The 18468-nt window shown below is 35.3% G+C and overlaps 1 pseudogene; it reads right to left on the bottom strand.

The window, feature by feature from the left end:
- Positions 1-8324: 8324 nt before the first annotated feature.
- Positions 8325-8414, bottom strand: LOC131830864 (small nucleolar RNA U3; annotated as a pseudogene).
- Between the last annotated feature and the right edge of the window lie 10054 nt (positions 8415-18468).

Here is an 18468-nt window from a genome sequence, read left to right on the forward strand (position 1 = left end):
TCTAAAATAAGCAACCTAACATTATGCCTCTGAGGACTAGAAAAAGAACATAGCCAAAAGTGAGCAAAAAGAAGGTAGTAAAGAATAAATGAAATGTAAGTAAACCAGAGATCAGAAATGGTAATCTAACAGAAAAGATCAGTTAGTAACTAGTTTTTTAAAAGATAAAACTGATAAAATTTTAGCTAAACTAAGAAAACTGAAAATCAGAAATTAAAGGAGACATTTTAACTGTTACCACAGAAATATTAATGATCCGGAGACACTTTTATGAATATGTTGACAAACTGGACAATGTAGAAGAAATGGGTAAATGCCTAGAAACATACAAACTACCAAGACTGAACCTGAAGCAATAGAAACTCTGAACAACCCAATGAGTAAGGAGATTAAATCAGTAATCAAAACATGTCAACACAGAGAAAGTCAGAATCAGATGAGCTTTCCAACAGCAAATTTCACTAAACTTGAAATGAAGAATTCACACCAATCTTTCTCAAACTCTTCCAAAAAAAAAAAAAAAATTCAGAGGATAGAAGACTCCCAAACTATTTTTCAAGGCCAGCATTATCCTGATACCAAAGAAAAATTCCAGACCAAAATCCCTGGTCAGGATAGAAGAAAAAATTTTCAACAAAATACTAGCAAACCTAATTCAACACCACATTAAAAGGATCACTTGATCAACTATGATTTATTTCTGGAATACAAAGATAGTTCAACATATGCAAATTAATACAGGTGATACACCACATTCAAAGAATGAAAAATTAAAGTCATGTCAATCTCTCAGTAGATGTAGAAAAAGCATTTGGCAAAATAAAATACCTTTTCATAACAACCCTCAACAAACTGGGTATAAAATGAACACACATCAGTATAATAAAGACCATATACACCAGACCCACAGCTAATAAGATATTCAATAGTGTAAGATTTAAACATTTTTGGGACACCCGGGAGGCCAGTCGGTTAAACCACTACCTTCAGCTCAGGTCATGATTCCAAGGTCCTGGATCGAGTCCCGCATTGGGCTCCTTACTCAGGAGGAAGCCTGCTTCTCTCTCCACCTCTGCCTGCCACTCTGTCTACTTGTGCATGCATGCTTTCTCTCTGATAAATAAATAAAATCTTTAAAGAAAAAAAAAGATTGAAATATTTTCCTCTGACTAAAGACTAAGACAAGGTTGCCCACTCTTCAACACTCTTCTTTCAACTTAGATCTACAAGTCCTAGCTGTATCAATTAGGCAAGCAAAAGAAACAAGTGCATCCAGACTATAAAAGACATAAAGCTTTAACTATTTATAGATTATATAATCTTATATAAAGAAAACCATAAAGTCAAACAAAAAATTGTTGGAACTAATCAACAAATTCAGTGAAGTTGCAGGGTATCAATTCAACATACAAAAATCAGTTGTGTTTGTATCCATCAACAATAAAATATCTGAAAAACAAAAAAAAAAGCATCAAGATCAGGAAGATCAAAACAGGTAACATCAGGATCAGGAAGATACTTAGGAATAAGTTTAACCAAGGAAACATCTGTACAGTGCATACTACAACTCCTATCTAAGAGGTTAAGAAGATACAAATGGAAAGATATCCCACATTCATAAATTAGAAGAATTAGTATTATTGTAATTTGCATAGTACTCAAAGCCAGATTCTGTAGATCCAATGTAATCCTTATGAAGATTCATGAGATTCACAGAAAGAAAGAAAAATTTCTTTAAGTTTGTAGAGAACCACAACTTACCCCAAAGAGTTAAAACAACACTGGGAAAGACAGAGCAAGCCAAAGGTGTCAGCCTTCCTGATTTCAAACTATACTACAAAGAGATATCAATTAATACAGCATAATTTTAGCATTAAAATAGACACATAAACTAAAAAACAGAATACAGAGTCCAGAAATAAACCCCTGCCCTATGGTCGACTATTATCTGACCCGGTAGCCAAGACAATACAATAGGGAAAGGAGAGTCTCTTTAATAAATCATGCTGGGAAAACTGGATAACCACATGCAGAAAACTGGAACTGCAACCCTATCTTCTACCACTCACAAAAATTAACTTGAGATGGAGTAGACTTAAACATAAAACCTGCAACCATGAAACTCCTAGGGGGGAAAAAAAAAAAAAAAGATAGGGTAAAAATTCCTTGACAATAGTCTTGGCAATGCTTTGTATATATAACCAAAAGCAAAATCAGTAAGTAGGATTACATAAGACTGAAAAGCTTCTACTCAATAAACAGAACTATCAATAAAATGAAAATGTAACCCAGATCAGGGTGAAATATTTGAAAACCATACACCAGATAAACAATTAATATTAGAAATAAAAAATTCATACAACTCTAACACTAAAAACAAAAACAAAAACTAACAACCCAATTTAAAATTAAGTGTATTGGACCTGACATTTTTTCCAAAGAAGACACACAAATGCCATTTACAACAGCAGGGATGGGCCTTGAGGGCATTACACTAAGTGAGATAAATTAGAGAGAGAAGGACAAGTACTGTGAAGTTAACACTTTTATGTGGACTCTAAAAAGGTCAGACTCCTAGAAACAGTGTAGAATAGTGGCTATCAGATGCTGGAGGATGCAGGAGTTTGGAAGATGTTGTTTAAGGATACAAATTTGCAACAGATAAATACATTCAGGAGATGTAATGTATAGCACAAGTGATTATAGTCAACAATACTTTTTATAAACTTCCAAGGTGCTAAGAGACTAGGTCTTAATTATTTTTGTCACTACAAAAAAAAAGGGGGGGGGGGAGAATATGTGACATAATAGAGGTGTTAGCTAAGGCCACAGTGGTGATCAGATCTCAGTAAATATACTAAACCAATCAGCCTTAAACTGATACAATGTCATAGGACAACTATCTCAATTATAACTATATTGCAGTATCTTCTGGATAATCCTATCTACTTCCAGAATTAGATCTCACAGTCAAGGAGATCCAATTTGATTTGTACTTTGTTTAACTTAAAAATGGTATCAGTTTTTCAGAGTTAATTTCATACCTCTTAAAACAAAGCCCAAAGATTAAACTCAACAACGCAGTTCATAATTTCCTAGGGGAGTGCTAGTTCATTTCTCTAGCCAAAAGCCTTCAAATATAATGAAAAGAGAAGCAAAGAGGGTATGGAGAAGAGCAGAAGTTAAAATAATAATAATAATCATACAAACAGGAGATGGAATGCTAGGGAAGGCCTGAATGCCTAAATCCTGACATTAGGACAAAGGGCTAACAGTTGTCCGCCAATAACTTGCAAGGAATGCTGAAGTTAATAGCTATTCTCTTGTCTTGTCCTCTTTATAGATGACCCTGTTTTTGACCTTTGTACGCAACTCACTGCAGAAATCAGCCCTGTTTTTCCAGACCAGATTAACTGCATATCTGACCCAAAGAACTATGAGAAATAACAAGTGTGTATGTAAGCCACAGAGTTTTAGGATAGCTGAATGAGCCCCAAGTGAGAACAGATACATTGCAGTTATCCAACTGAGATTGTGAAGCCGATTCAACAGCTAAGTTTTTTGCTGATGAATATAGGCAGTAACCCAAATGACCCAACACAACAGAGAATCATAACCCCCTGGCCGAGAACTGCTGGCCTGGTTGACAGATGATCCAATTCTGTAACTGAATGTCCTGTACGTAAATTTTAATTTCAGTGATTTAAAAACTCGTTTGGGGGTGTCCTGGTTTCAGGAAAAGCTTTGAAGCCTGTCTTTAATAAAGGCCAACAGTTTGCTCTGCTTCTAATGGACCACATATGTGTTAAACTCATTTCAGGTAAATTTTTATTTTATAAAAAGGGCCCACCTGAAAATTTTCAATGAAAATGTGAAAATCACTAAATTCACTGATCTTGTTCAACTGCATTAAAATCATTAAGCCAAGACCCAGAGAAGGTCATTTCTTCAAGTTCTTGTGAGTGGCAATGACAGAGAATGAATCCAAATTCCTTTCTCTATCCACCTGAGCTGGGGTTTTTTCTTCTCAACATGCCCTGAGAACTTGGAAAACAATGGCATCTTAGCTCCGTAGGCTGAGAAAGGTTTTAAGATCTGTTCTTTGCCTTTTTTGATTCAGTCAGTATTTATTCAACAATCACTGTCACCTACATGTAGGTCCTACTGTAAGCACATTTCCTTTTGAAAGAGGAACCAACCTAGGGTTACACAATAGCAGGACCAAGGTCGCATTTTTACAAAGCACTATGTCTCACAAAACACTGTGTTTATTAATATAAGAAAAAAAAATCCCTTCCCCTTCCTGTTAAAAAAAAAAAAAAGTCTTTTAAGTCTTACATACCACATACATAGCTTTTAATATTGAGTGTTTGCTTTTATCTACTCCAGCAGAAAGAATATGAATGCTAGCCCCAATGTAAAGCACCATTATATTAGATTGCTACATACTGAAGTACAGTTTGCGTTTTACAAATGAGCTCCACTCATTTGCAAACCAAGAGCAAGTCAATAGTGTTTGCTTATAAGGTCACAACTAATGAGTGCCTTCTATTTTTCTCTTTCTTCTACTATGCAGCAAGTAGTGAACTCTCACATGGAATAGGTTTAGGGAAATTAAACATATAACTTATATGTATTTATATACGACCCTAGATGTGTAGACATATGTATGTTGATGCGTATGCACACACACCCCACAAGGCACATAGGGGCCTGACAGAGTTCCCTTTAGAACCACATCTTCTAGTTCTATCTCCTTATTTACCTCCCAACCCCAGGACACAGTTTTGTCTTGTTTCATAATCCATTCAGACTGAACTTGCCTGTCCTACTCATATTATTCATTCAATTAAAGTCAAATTTATGTAGAATAAAGGTTAAATTACTTGCTTAAAATTAGCAAATGAATGGCTAATTTTTTAAAAAAATTTGTGGATTAAGGAATATCTATATAATTCTATTTTTCTCAAATTCTCATTTTTCTTGCCTAGTCACATCTGTCCTCATAGATTGAATTGTATTTTCAATCAGGAATCACTTATCAAGAGTAGTTTCTGGTTGTCTCAAATTCTAGGAGTCCTGAAACAAGCACTGTGAAATAGATCTCACATCATTGACGTTAAGTGGAGAATAATGATCAGTTATAATTTTAAGAAATATTAACATGTATTGAGCTTATTATGATTCATTTTTATCTCGTTTTAATCTACAAAATAACCTTATGTGGGACCATTTTTACTCATTTCCAAAAAAGGAAATTGAGACACAGGGGAGCTATGTGATTTGTCACATGGTCAATAAACTGTAGAAATAGTAAGGTGGAAGATTTCAAATCCCACCATTCTCTTGCCAGGATTTGATATCTGACTGTAACTATAAAAGCATTTAGGCTGACAAGTGTGGTTCGGTACGTCCTTATTCAAAGGGATAGTAATAGCTAACATTTATTCAAAAATTACTTCATTTAAACCTCCCAACTATGCCTCTAAGGGAGGTGCTATCACTGCTTCAGTTTCGCTGGGAAAGAGACTGAGACAGAAATTATAAAGCCGGAAGTTTATTGGGTAATGTACCCCAGGACTGACATCTGAAGCAAAGGAAAGGAAGGGAGATTAGGCACAGGAGGAGCTGGGCTGTGATGCAGCCACAACATAAGTCTCACCATTCCTCCCAGGGGTTCTAGAACACAGACAGCCCTGTAGAGTTCCATGAACTGAGGCAAAGAGGTTAGGTGTTTACACCGACAGTGACCAGACACTGGATGTGGGCTGTTCCTGGGAGTGATAAAGCCTTGGGTGATGGCAGAGGGCAAACTCCAGAGGTGTTTTTAGCTCTGAGTCATCAGCTCCAACATCCCTAGCAGTTGGGGCATGAGAAAAATTTAGTCCTAAAGCGTCAGCAGAGTGCTAGTCAGATTCTGGGTGATGTTCGAGGTATTTACAGATGAAAAAACTGAAGAATTATCTTCATCAAATCAAATAAATATCAAGTGACATAGATGAGGCATGACTCCAGATCTGTTGGTCTCTAGTGTGAGTGCTAACCAGTGTGTTATGCTACCTCGGGATGGGGAAGAATTACTGGGGACCAGAGGAAAGGTTAGCAGGACTGTGATGGGAACAAACACATCTATATAACTACAACGGAAGCTACCTAACTCTGTCCACAGTCTCATCGGTTAAGGTCATATAATCACTGAGAAGTGACAAGATAGGAAAGAATGAATTCAACAACCATTTTAATTTTAGTTCTAGTGATTGTTAACTATCTTTTCAAAATGATATCAAGTATCTTTCTTAAAAGAAAGACTACATTAAAATGAAAAGTGATGCATAACAAAGGAAACCATCAAATAAAAAGCCCGCTGAATGGGAAAAGATTATTTGCAAAGGATATATACAATAAGGGATTAATACCCAGGATCTATAAAGGACTTACATAACTTAAAACCAAAACAAAACAACCCCACAAACAATCCAGTTAAAAAGTGGGCAGGACCTCAATAGTCATTTTTTTCCAAGAAGACATACAAATGGCCAACAGATACATGATAAGCTGCTCCGCATCACTAAGCACCAGGAAAGCACAAAACCACAATGGAATAGTACTTCATTCCTGTCAGAATGGCTAATGGCTAAAAGCAAGAACACAAGGAAGGAGCTCTTTGGACTATTGGAGGGAATGTACAGTGGTATAGCCACCGTCGAGTATAGAGGTTCCTCAAAACAAAAACAAAAACAAAAACAAAAAAATGGGAAAAAAGCAAGTACCATAGAATGGAATAATTCCACTTCTGAGTATTTACCCAAGGAAAACGAAAAGACTAATTCAAAGAATTACATGAAGCCATATGTTTATTGCAGCATTATTTACAATAGCGAAGAAATGGGAGAAACTCAAGTATCCATTGATAGATGAATGAATAAAGATGTGATCTGCACACACATATACATATAATGGAATATTACTGAGTCATAAAAAAGAATGAAATCTCAGCATTTTCAGTAACCTGCATAGACCCAGTGGATATAATACTGTGAAATAAGCTTGTCAGAGAAAGACAAATACCGTATGATTTCACTCATATGTGGAATTTAAGAAACAAAACAAATGAACAAACAAGAAAGAGACAAAGAGACTCTTAAATTTAGAGAACTGGTGGTTGCCAGAAGGGAAGTGAGTTGGGGAATGGAAAATAAAAGGGATTAAGAGTACAATTACTTTGATGAGCACTGACAAATGTATAGACTCTAAAACCTTTATACTGTACACCTGAAACTAATAGGACACTAATATATACTTATATATCAATTATACTTCAATAAAAAGATAATGATATGAAGTATCTTTCTTACAACAGAAAGTTAAAATATTTTTGAAAGTTTATACACAAAAGAGAAAAATTAAAAATGGAAATTCAGATGCGTTAGTAGTATAAGAATAGAACTCCCACACCAGCAATCTCCAACTTTCTGGTAAATTAGGCTTTCTTGAACTATAAATCACATATGTGTAATTAACTCTGCTTATAGAAAACAAGAATTCTGTGTGCAAATATATTTCATGGAAATTGATATCCTGATATATTTTTATGTACTTACTTTAGTTGAATTAGTTTAATGGTTAACTATCATGAAAAACCCCCAAAAGGTTTGTGTGTGTGTGTGTGTGTGTGCTAATTTAACAGCGATTGAATGCAACAGTTAAACTTTAAAAAAAAAAACAAAAAAAAAACAGAACTTCTTTTTTAGAATGCCTTTGACAGGCTCTAATTTCCAATGTACAAAAGAAGGAATCCTAGTCTTCCTAGTCCATATTTAACCAAAGTGAGCCAATGGAGAAGATCTGAAGAGAAGTAATTCCATACAGGTTGCATGGGACTTTGAGTATAATAATTTGAAGAGGAACAAGGGAATGAAAGGAGAGATGAAAAAAGAAGGAGGCAGAGATGGAAGAGCTTGCTTAAGGTATAATTGTAGAAATAGTAAAGTGCCATGAGACCATCAGAAATGGAAAAGATTTAAAAACTTTGTATTCCAGTGCCCTCTCAATTCACAGATCTCTACCAAAGTGCTAACAAGTCACCATCCTCTCATAATCCTACTTTCATCTTGTTTTTAAACATAAAGATAAGAAACTATCATATGCCTTTTCACTCCACAATCCGACTATAGTATGTCTGTAATAGAGCATTCCTGGGATTTTCTAATCCAACAAACATTACCTAAAAAGGAAAGGACTCTGTTCTGGTATTTGTTCCTAAAAAACTTATTATATGATCACTGCATTCTTTTGTAAGGATTCACAAAGTGATTGTTTATTAACCCATTTGAGAACTTGACCAAGGATGATGTCATGCTCATACATCAATTCTAGTAACAAACTATAGAAATGATCCCTGAAAGTATAGTCTTACATCAATTTTATAGTTCAGAATTATCCTGCTTTTTGGTATTTACAAGGTTTCAGACTTGGAAACTAGGTTGTCAATGGTTACCCAGTGAAAAACAATCCCACTGGTAAATAATAATTCATTTTTTGCATGAATTTTCACTCTGTTGTAATATGATGATTAAGCTTAGTCAAAAAAGACATTTACACATTAACAGAATGCCTGTTCACTAAAGTGTTCAAGAAAATGCTGGACAATTCCATGTCAGAGTTAAATGATGCTTTGTTCCTGTCACCAAAGTATTCTACACCTTTACAGTATAATGGTACATCCACCACACAAATGAATCCATTATTTGAACAAATGGTTGTTGGAGGGGAAAAGTTTTTATCTGATTACTTTGTACTAAATACTGAACTGAAAACTGAGGGGACAAAGAAAAGTATGGCAAAATCTGACCCTAGAGAGTCTGCATTCTTCTTACTATCACCAAAACTCACTTTAGTAAATTTTAAGAACATTAAATAAAAACATTTCCTAAAACTTCATTTTTAAATTAAATCAATAGCTTAGAAATAAAGTATGCTATTCATTATAATAGCAATATGCTATTCATTATAACATCCAGGATCATATATTTTACTTCAAGACATCAGTGCCTTGAATATGCTATAACAGTCATTGTGAGTTTGCAGGAATATGGAACATCTACATTGTCTTCCAATGATCCCCCCCACTTTCCTCCTTAAACTTAAGAAAGTAAAGTTTTTCAGAAAGAATCAATGTTCTCAGTCTGGGTGAGGAATAAAAGACCTGAGAAATACATCATTGCATGATCTCCCATTCTGCCAGCATCCCTGACTAATTCAAAAGCAATTCAGAGACAACTAATAAGCAAGTACAAGATCAAACAATGCAGACCATATGCACAAGGGAACCAGGAACCAGGGGGACACAAAGATCCTATAGGAGAAATAAATATCTATTTTTTATACCGACCCAAGTTTTTATACTTTTATTCTCCAGAATGTGTTCTATACAGATATACTTTGATTAGCAAATTTAAATGTGCTTATGTACAAAGTGATTAGCAATTACATGACTTGCTTTTTCCACCACTCAGATGTTTATTTTACCTTTAGGAAATCCTTTTCAACTCCTCAGGTAAAGCTCAATGTTACTCCCTAAACCAGTGATTCTCAAACTTTACTATTCAGGACACTTGTATTAAACTCTTGGGATATTCCTTTAAAGAACTGTAGCTTTCTTATCCTTATAAAAAAAAAAAAATCAGTCTCTGGTACTATATTCAAAATTCTGCCTTTTGGGACACCTGGGTGGCTCAGTTGGTTGGAGACTGCCTTCAGCTCAGGTCATGATCCTGGAGTCCCGGGATCGAGTCCCGCATTGAACTCCCAGCTCCATGGGGAGTCTGCTTCTCTCTCTGACCTTCTCCTCGTTCATGCTCTCTCTCACTGTCTCTCTCTCAAGTAAATAAATAAAATCTTTAAAAAAAAAAAAATTCTGCCTTTTTTTTTTTTTTAATTCTAAGGATTCCTATGTACATCAAAACTGGAGAGGCATGGAAATAATCTAAGATCTACTCTCATTCTCTAAGAAACATCTCTTTAGAGTTCATCATTTTTAATCTGCATAGCAAAGGAATTAAGTATCACTATAAGTAACAGGAATCTACAGGTGAATCATAAGCATTAATATGTCAAGTGTGACTGTCTTATTAAAGTTCTAACTTTTTAATGGTTGGGGGTGGGGAGAAGAAAAAACAAAAATGGCTAGTTTGGGATTGATTTCCATCTCATTACTACAAATTGGAAAAGCTAGGAAGTGAGAGAAAAGCAGATAATGAGCTGGAAGATAATTATATAATATATTTGTAAGCATCTTTAATACCTATTTCTTAAGAAGTTAAAATCAGTATCTGCAATGGAAAGAAGATTCTGGGAAAATGGCTGCCTGAGCTAACATTCCTCGCCCCTTGTCCTCCTCTCAGTTACTTGTTGAAGAGGCTTAAATAATTAACCTTCATGGTAAAAACTTCTAAGGAAAACCAAGTTAAATATTTCATTGTTGCTAATGCCCAGGAGAGAATCAATGGACCAACATAGTTTAGGGTTAAGGCTACAGAGAAGTTTGGCAGTATACTGGTAGACTCTGTTTTGGGGATAAGAAAGGGGGTGTCTGCTTTTAGCGTTCTTCTGGAAGTGGCCTTTTTAGCCAATAAAAGAAATGTAGAAGATATACTCTTACATGGAATCATTTATGGTCCATTAGTCAAAAGGGGTCATTTTACTCCTGCTTGGTCCTAAAGAGGCCTGAGTTAACACGACTTTCTCCCTGTTTCCCAGTAGAATACTCAACAGTTGTTTCTGCTTGACCCACCTGTAGATGGTTCTCCAGTATGGTCACAGAATGAGAGGTTCCAAGATCTCTCTGTGATGTACTCAAATTACTGATATCTATGAGCAAAGAAAACTACAAACCATCAATACAGACACCATAAAGATATTCAGTGAAAGACTATATTTACATCCCATGTGAGTAACATAAGTCTAGTATCTAAAATACATAAAGAACATTTGCAAATCAAAAAAAAAAAAAAAAGTTAAATTACCCAAAAGAAAACTGTGTCAAGGAATATGAAAAAGCAATACAGAAGCACCCAGGGAAAACTCTTGTAAATGTATACAGAAATATGCATTTCAGAATTAAAGAAAAAAGGAGAACCCTTTTTTGAAATTGCTTTTTTCATGTAAATACTGAATCATAATGATTTAAATAGAAACACATGACTCAATCCAAACACCTAATATTACATGAGAAAAAGTACAAGTACATGGTTTATACATTATGATATTATATACATAAGTTTTATAAACCATAAAATACTAAATTTATGCAGATACAGAGATTTTAGAATCTGCATAGGAATAATAACAAATTAAGGGTTGATTACTTCTGAAAAAGGAGAGAAGAAAACATGAGAAGACTTAGTGAATTCAGAGATTTCACTACTGAATCTAAGGTTTATGTATAAAACAAACCATAAAAAGGAAAAGAAAATAAGGCAGAATTATGATTTCATTTGTGAATTCATAGATGTTTGATTATTTTTTTCTGTATTTCTATATGCTTAAAATCTTATTTAATGCAAGAAGGACATGCAAGACAATAGGTTAGCTGAATAAGAACTCAAATGGTAATTTGGAAGAAAATCACAAAACCCCACTTAAAATATAAAAAGATTATCTAGATATAAATGAAGAAATAACTGAATCCTAAAGGTAAATACAAAATTTTAAAGCTTTCCAAAAAATAGAGTAAAACAAACAAACAAAAGAGGCAGACTAGAAACAGATTTCTAAACTTCAACTTTATACTCTATTGTGAGGAAAAAACTGTGATTTCAAAATACTACTCTTAGCAAAGATATAATTCTTAAATGAAAGTAAAAGGACTTTTGGTTTTCTGTTCCACAAATGAGGAGCATGGAAGATGCCACTCTGTTCTAACAAGTAAAAGCCAGAACAGGCTAGAAGAATCAAGAGCTCTTACTAAATTTGTTATAGCGGTGAGATCACAAGACAAAGTACCACCACCACCCCTACCTCCCGCCGCCAGTTTGTAAAGACAAGGAAACACTGGGAGTCCCTTGCTTAGGGGCCTGAAACTCATGAGTAGACATTGCCCTGTGAACCAGTGCCAGGGAAGAAAATCCTAAACTGTGAGGAAATGCTGGAGGCTCAGTGTGGACAAGTCAGAGAGTTAAAAACTCCAGGTGGGCCCCCAATATTGTGAAACTTACCTCCAGAAACTTGAACATGTCCCTACACTAAATAGTGGAGAAAACCTTCCTACAGCGTCCTGAGAGTGAGGGGGTGGGGTGGCAAGAAACCACTTTTATTTTTTTTTTTTTTTTTTTTTTTTTTTTTTTTTTTTTTTTTTTCATAGATACAAGTTTTATTTTTAATTTGTTCTCACTATTCTGGTTCATTTTTTTATATAGATAATTTTTTTTAACCAATTTACCATCACAGTGAGATATTCAGTACGTCAAATTCCATAATAACCTTTTAACCTGAACTTTTTGATACATATACCCGTGTTTTTCTTTTGCTTTTCTATTTTTTAAGTTTTTTTAAATTTTAGTTTAGTTTAGTTTATTCTTTTTTAATTTTTATTTTTTAATATTCATATAGAGTTAAACTACAAGGTAATCCCCTTTCCCCATCAATGCTACCCCCATAGATAAACCAATTTTTTTTTTTTTTTTTTTTTTTTTTTTTTTTTTTAATTTTTTTATTTTTTATAAACCTGGTGATTCACAGACCTGTACCCCTGGGGATAAAAATATATGTTTATAAGAAACCACTTTTAAATAGGCCAGAGCATGCTGTTCTTAACAAAGTCAGCCCTCAGGTGAAAGTAGTTAACCAGAGCCTGACCTGCTGGGGTATAAGGACCCTAAATGACCCAGGAGAAGGTAATATCCAATGCCAGACTCCTTTGGACTTCCAGATGGCAGAAGGGAAATACCCAAATCCAACCCACTCTTGACACTCTATCCCACCAAATGAGAGAACAACAAAAATAAAAACAAAACAGAAAAGCACTGAAGTTCACAGCTAAAGAACATGGGCTCACAGAATGATACCCAATCATAAAACTATAGAACACTTCCCCTTCCCCTACACCTCACCATCACAACACTGAAAGCCTATTTATAGCAGTTCCTTTTACCCAGTACCTCATGAAAGCCAAAGAAAGACTTTTTATGACATGCATCAAATAATGTTTACACCTCCTGTAATAATCTATATCCTCTTTGAGGAAAATACCAAGCATGGTCCTACCAAAAGACAATTTAATGACAACACACTCACAAAATAAGGAGAAACAAAATTCAATGAGTGGTAAACAATCATTTTTTTTAACATATGTATAGATGCATTTACTTGAACTTCTGTGACTAGGAACTGTAATAAAAGAATTGAGTAACGATTCTCAAAACACAGATATTACAATAGTTCAAAAATAAAAATTCCGAACTACTTAAACCCAGGAGTAAGAAAAGTAAATGCATTCTTAACATCTTCCTCAGTAGAGATTTGGAGAAATTATTCACATGAAATGTCTTATACAGTTTTAGTCATGATTTAACATTGCTCTGATGGTAGCTATATGTCTACAAAGATGGTTACAATGGGAATATAAGCAGTAATAGAACAAGAAATACAGTAGTATTTCCTATTTAAGCTAGAGAGCAGAAGAGAATCGGAAAGAAACTTACATCAAAAGAGAAACAAGGTGGAACTGGGAGGAAAGGAAACAAACATTGCAATTATGTCCAATGTTATTATCCTGGACAAAAATTTCCTAGAATATTAATGTTCTGTTAATGCAGATAACCAAACAGTAAAGTCACCTTGATATAGCATGTTATTCCTAATCCTGTTAATCTGTGACTATTAATGGTTTTGTGTCTCAAGACCAAAACTGGAAGGTTTGAAGACTAAATTTAATAATCTGGTTACAATACATGGAGAAACTTTTTTTTTTCCAGAGAGAAACTTATAAAATAGGATATCAAAGAGACTTAGGTGTGACCACGTACAGTAATTAAAATGTTCTTTCCTAATTATTACAAAAACCTAATGTACTTACCATCAAAATTTATGGTATTTTGTGGGGAGGGAGGATTGTTAAAACTGATTTTAAGATTCTTATAAGTAAGTATATCTAAAAACTTGCTTTCAAAGTTTTGGAAAAAAAACAATGACAGATTAACTCTAAAGTAAGATAAAGTTTATTATAATTCTTTATTCAAATCTGTATGAAACTGACCCAAGAAAAAATAGCTAAGCTAGTAAATAAACTCAAGAGTCTAGAAGTCAGTCTAGATTTAAGTATATTGGGGAGATTAATATATTATAAATGTGGTATTTTATGTGAATAAGGAAAAGATCTTTAATGTGCTAAATGGTTTATGCACCATAGCTATCCACCCCAAAATAAACCATACGAATCACTTCCTCACAATATATGCTAATACAGTGTAGACAAAACAAAGTCATAAGCATTGAAAAAAAAAGTTAATTGAAAAATAAAGACACTTTTGGGAAATATTTATGTAAACTTCAGGTGTTGGCAAACCAGACCTCAAACTCAAAACCAAATATATATAAATATATATATATTTATACAAAATATATATTTGACAACTTTCAAAAAATTATACTAAAAAAGACAATTACTAAAATCAAAAGACAAGAGAAAGACAGGAAGAAAATTGCTCTGTAAAGCATATGAAAACAAAAAAAAATAATTTTCATAATAAGATGAGGAAAAGACAAATTACCCAAGAGAAAAATAAACACAGGATATGAGCACTTGTTTCACAAAGGAGGAATGGCAAATGACCAATGAATATGAAAAGATGCTTACTGTAGCTAGTTGTCAAAGCAATGACCTACCACTTGGCACACATAAAATGTACAGTAACAGAAACAAACACCACGGGCTACCTGTAGAACTAGGCACTTGTAGATTAGGGGTAAAATTATAAATTTCCACAACTTTTTGAAAGTCTGCTAAGTTATAAAGATAGACACATTTAACAAACACATCTCCTTTGAAGGATTTATCACACAGATGTAAATGTGCCAGTTAATAAATGATTTTTACTTTTGTTTTTAGTAATATCATATATTTGTGGTATATTATTTATTTCATTTTCCTTACCATTTTAAAATAACAGAAACACAAACAGGGCAGTCATCAGACAGTGAACAGCAGACCACATTCTGGTACGTTTATTCTATAGAATATCAGAGAGCTGTTGCAGGAGAAGAAAGATTCTCCTCTACCATCTTTGGGTCTCTGGGCCAAAGAATTGAACCAACATAAGAAATATAAAGAGAAGGAAAGCACACAAATTTTTACTAATTTTTTATATGTACATGAGAGCTTTCTCAAGAAAATTAAGATCCAAAGAAGTGAACAGAGTAGGGACTTTTAATTCCTCTAAGACAAAGAAACAATAAATGGGGCACCTGAGTGGTTCAGTCCGTTGAGTGTCTGCTTTCGGCTCAGGTCATGATCTCAGGGTCCTGGGATGGAGCCCTGTATCGGGCTCTCTGCTCAGAGAAGAGCCTGCTTCTCCCTCTCCTTCTGCCTCTTCCCCTGCTTGGGTTCCCCACCCTTCTTTCTCAAATACATAAATAAAATCTTAAAAAAAATAAAAAGAAAGAAAGAAAGAATGTGGAATAATCAAGACAAAGGGGTTTGGGGTTAGTGGTAGTAAATGGTGAAGAAGTAACTAAGAAGAGAAGGGTTAGTTTAGCAAAGTTTGTTTGCGCGGATTTCCCAGTCCCACATTCCCCGCCTCCAGTGATGAGAATGCCTTCCTCCTGGCAGGCAGAGTTCCTTTCACATGGCACCTTTCACAGAGCTCCTTTCCCATTTATTCACATGGGAGCATGAGCTTCTGCTTTCAGGAAGGAAAGAGATCAAAGTGTCCTGCATGTACTTGCTATTTTCTAAATGCCTTTTTTTTTTTTAGTATAATTTTTTATTTTTTATAAACATATATTTTTATCCCCAGGGGTACAGGTCTGTGAATCACCAGGTTTACACACTTCACAGCATTCACCAAAGCACACACCCTCCCCAATGTCCATAATCCCACCCCCTTCTCCCAACCCCCCTCCCCCCAGCAACCCTCAGTTTGTTTTGTGAGATTAAGAGTCACTTATGGTTTGTCTCCCTCCCAATCCCATTTTCTTTCATTTATTCTTCTCGTACCCACTTAAGCCCCCATGTTGCATCACCACTTCCTCATATCAGGGAGATCATATGATAGATCTTCTAAATGCCTTTTTTTCAAAATTGATAAATATGACAAAGTGACTTGTGGGTGACATATTTTGGTTTCCTTTGCTATCTAAAGAATTACTTAGATTTACATATAGTGATAAATAAATATATTTGGGGTTAAGTGGGAAGACATTGCAGTATAATTGCATTAAAAAATAAAAGAAGGGAACAGATATATTTAGATATTTGCTCATGAAAGTGCATATGAGCCTCAATCAAAATGTGGGAAGACTAACTTAGAAAAGTCTCAGGGCACCTGGGTGGCTCAGTGGGTTAAGCCGCTGCCTTCAGCTCAGGTCATGATCTCAGGGTCTTGGGATCAAGTCCCGCATCGGGCTCTCTGCTCAGCAGGGAGACTGCTTCCCCCTCTCTCTCTCTCTGCCTGCCTCTCTGCCTACTTGTGATCTCTCTCTGTCAAATAAATAAATAAAATCTTAAAAAAAAAAAAAAAAAAGTCTCATTAGCTCCTGGGGTATGGCAGGGCAGGGCAAATAGAATTGAGTTAAGAGGAGTTTCTTGGTCTTTGATTCTAATACATCCTTTGATTGGGAACAGGAAGAAAAAATTTCTCTTGACACTCTCAGTTTCCCTCACTGGGACAAAAAGATTGACAAAAGAAGGCATGTAAATTTATTACTTTATATTACTTTTATGTGAGATAGGAGCCTTTGTAAGGCAATGAGGACCCAAAGCAGCAGTTAGACCTGTGTCTATTTATGCTAGGTGTGATGGTGAGTGGGCAGCTGTGCAGAAATAAGATAGGTTAAGGAGTATGAGGTAAGATCATAAATTCGGGGGAAACACTAAGGCCTCTTAGGATTCTTCTTGGCATTTCCTGCCTTTGGAAATAAGGATGCCCCTGTCCTCTGGGTATAGGAAGGGCACCTCTTACGGGAGGATTTTATGACTTGTTGAGGATAAAAGGACAGGGACAGTTCAGAATACAGTGACCGTCCTGCTTCTGCCATTTTCTCAAACTCTTTCATATCCAATACGTGAAAGTACCATATTTTGGGGTACTATTTCCTGAATCTCACCATTTGGCTAATGGTAGAGAGCAGAGACTGCTTTCATCATTGGAAAGAAAGACCTAAAAATAGAAAATAAAAAATATGTCAAATAATCCCATATAGTTTCTTGTTGTTGTTGTTTTGTTTTGGGGGGGTTGTTTGTTTGTTTGTTTTTTAGAGATAGCACACATGCATGCATGGATGAGCTGGGGAAAGGGAAGGGCAGAGGGAGAGGAAGAGAATCCCAAGCAAACTCCATGCCAGCAGGCAACCTGATATGAGGTTTGTTCTCAGGATCCTGAGATCATGACCTGAGCCAAAATCAAGAGTCACATGCTAAGACAACTGAACCACCCAGGAACCTCTACCCCAAATAGTTTTTAAAGGTTTATAGTTTTAATTTTTTTGTTGGTGATTCACCAACTGAATTTGCTACAAATGTTATGCTTGTTTCCCAGTTAAATACCAAAGCCTTATCCCTCATTATAGATTAAAATTATAAAAAGTGGTTGTTCTCTTTAAAATGATCACGTGGGGACGCCTGGGTGGCTCAGTTGGTTAAGCAGCTGCCTTCGGCTCGGGTCATGATCCCAGTCCCACATCAGGCTCCTTGCTCAGCAGGGAGCCTGCTTCTCCCTCTGCCTCTGCCTAGCATTCTGTCTGCCTGTGCTTGCTCTCCCCCCCCTCTCTCTCTCTGATAAATAAATAAAATCTTTAAAAAAAATAAAAATAAAATGATCACATGATATGACTTTTGCTACTATTTAAGACATAGGTTAGACAATTCTAGTTACTTTTCTGAAACAGAACCATGTTGACTCTTATGTCCCAAGTATAATCATTGAAGAAAATGTGTGCCTTGAAGACCCTAGTGGCAAAGTAAAATCTCAGTGTACTAAAGAAAATACCTCACCAAAAATGTAATCAATAGTGACTATTTCAGTACTGTCTATACATGGCATGATTTTTTTTTTATTAACATGTATTACTTGTTTCAGGAGTACAGGTCTGTGAATCACCGGTCTTACACAATTCACAGCACTCACCATAGCACATACCATCCCCAATGTCCATAACCCAGCCACCTTATCCCTCTCTCCGTCATCCCCCAGAGCAGCCCTCAGTTTGCTTCCTGAGATTAAGAGTATCCTATGGTTGTCTCCCTCCCCAGTC

This window comes from Mustela lutreola, chromosome 4 (assembly GCF_030435805.1).
Source record: "Mustela lutreola isolate mMusLut2 chromosome 4, mMusLut2.pri, whole genome shotgun sequence".
Classification (NCBI taxonomy): Eukaryota; Metazoa; Chordata; class Mammalia; order Carnivora; family Mustelidae; genus Mustela; species Mustela lutreola.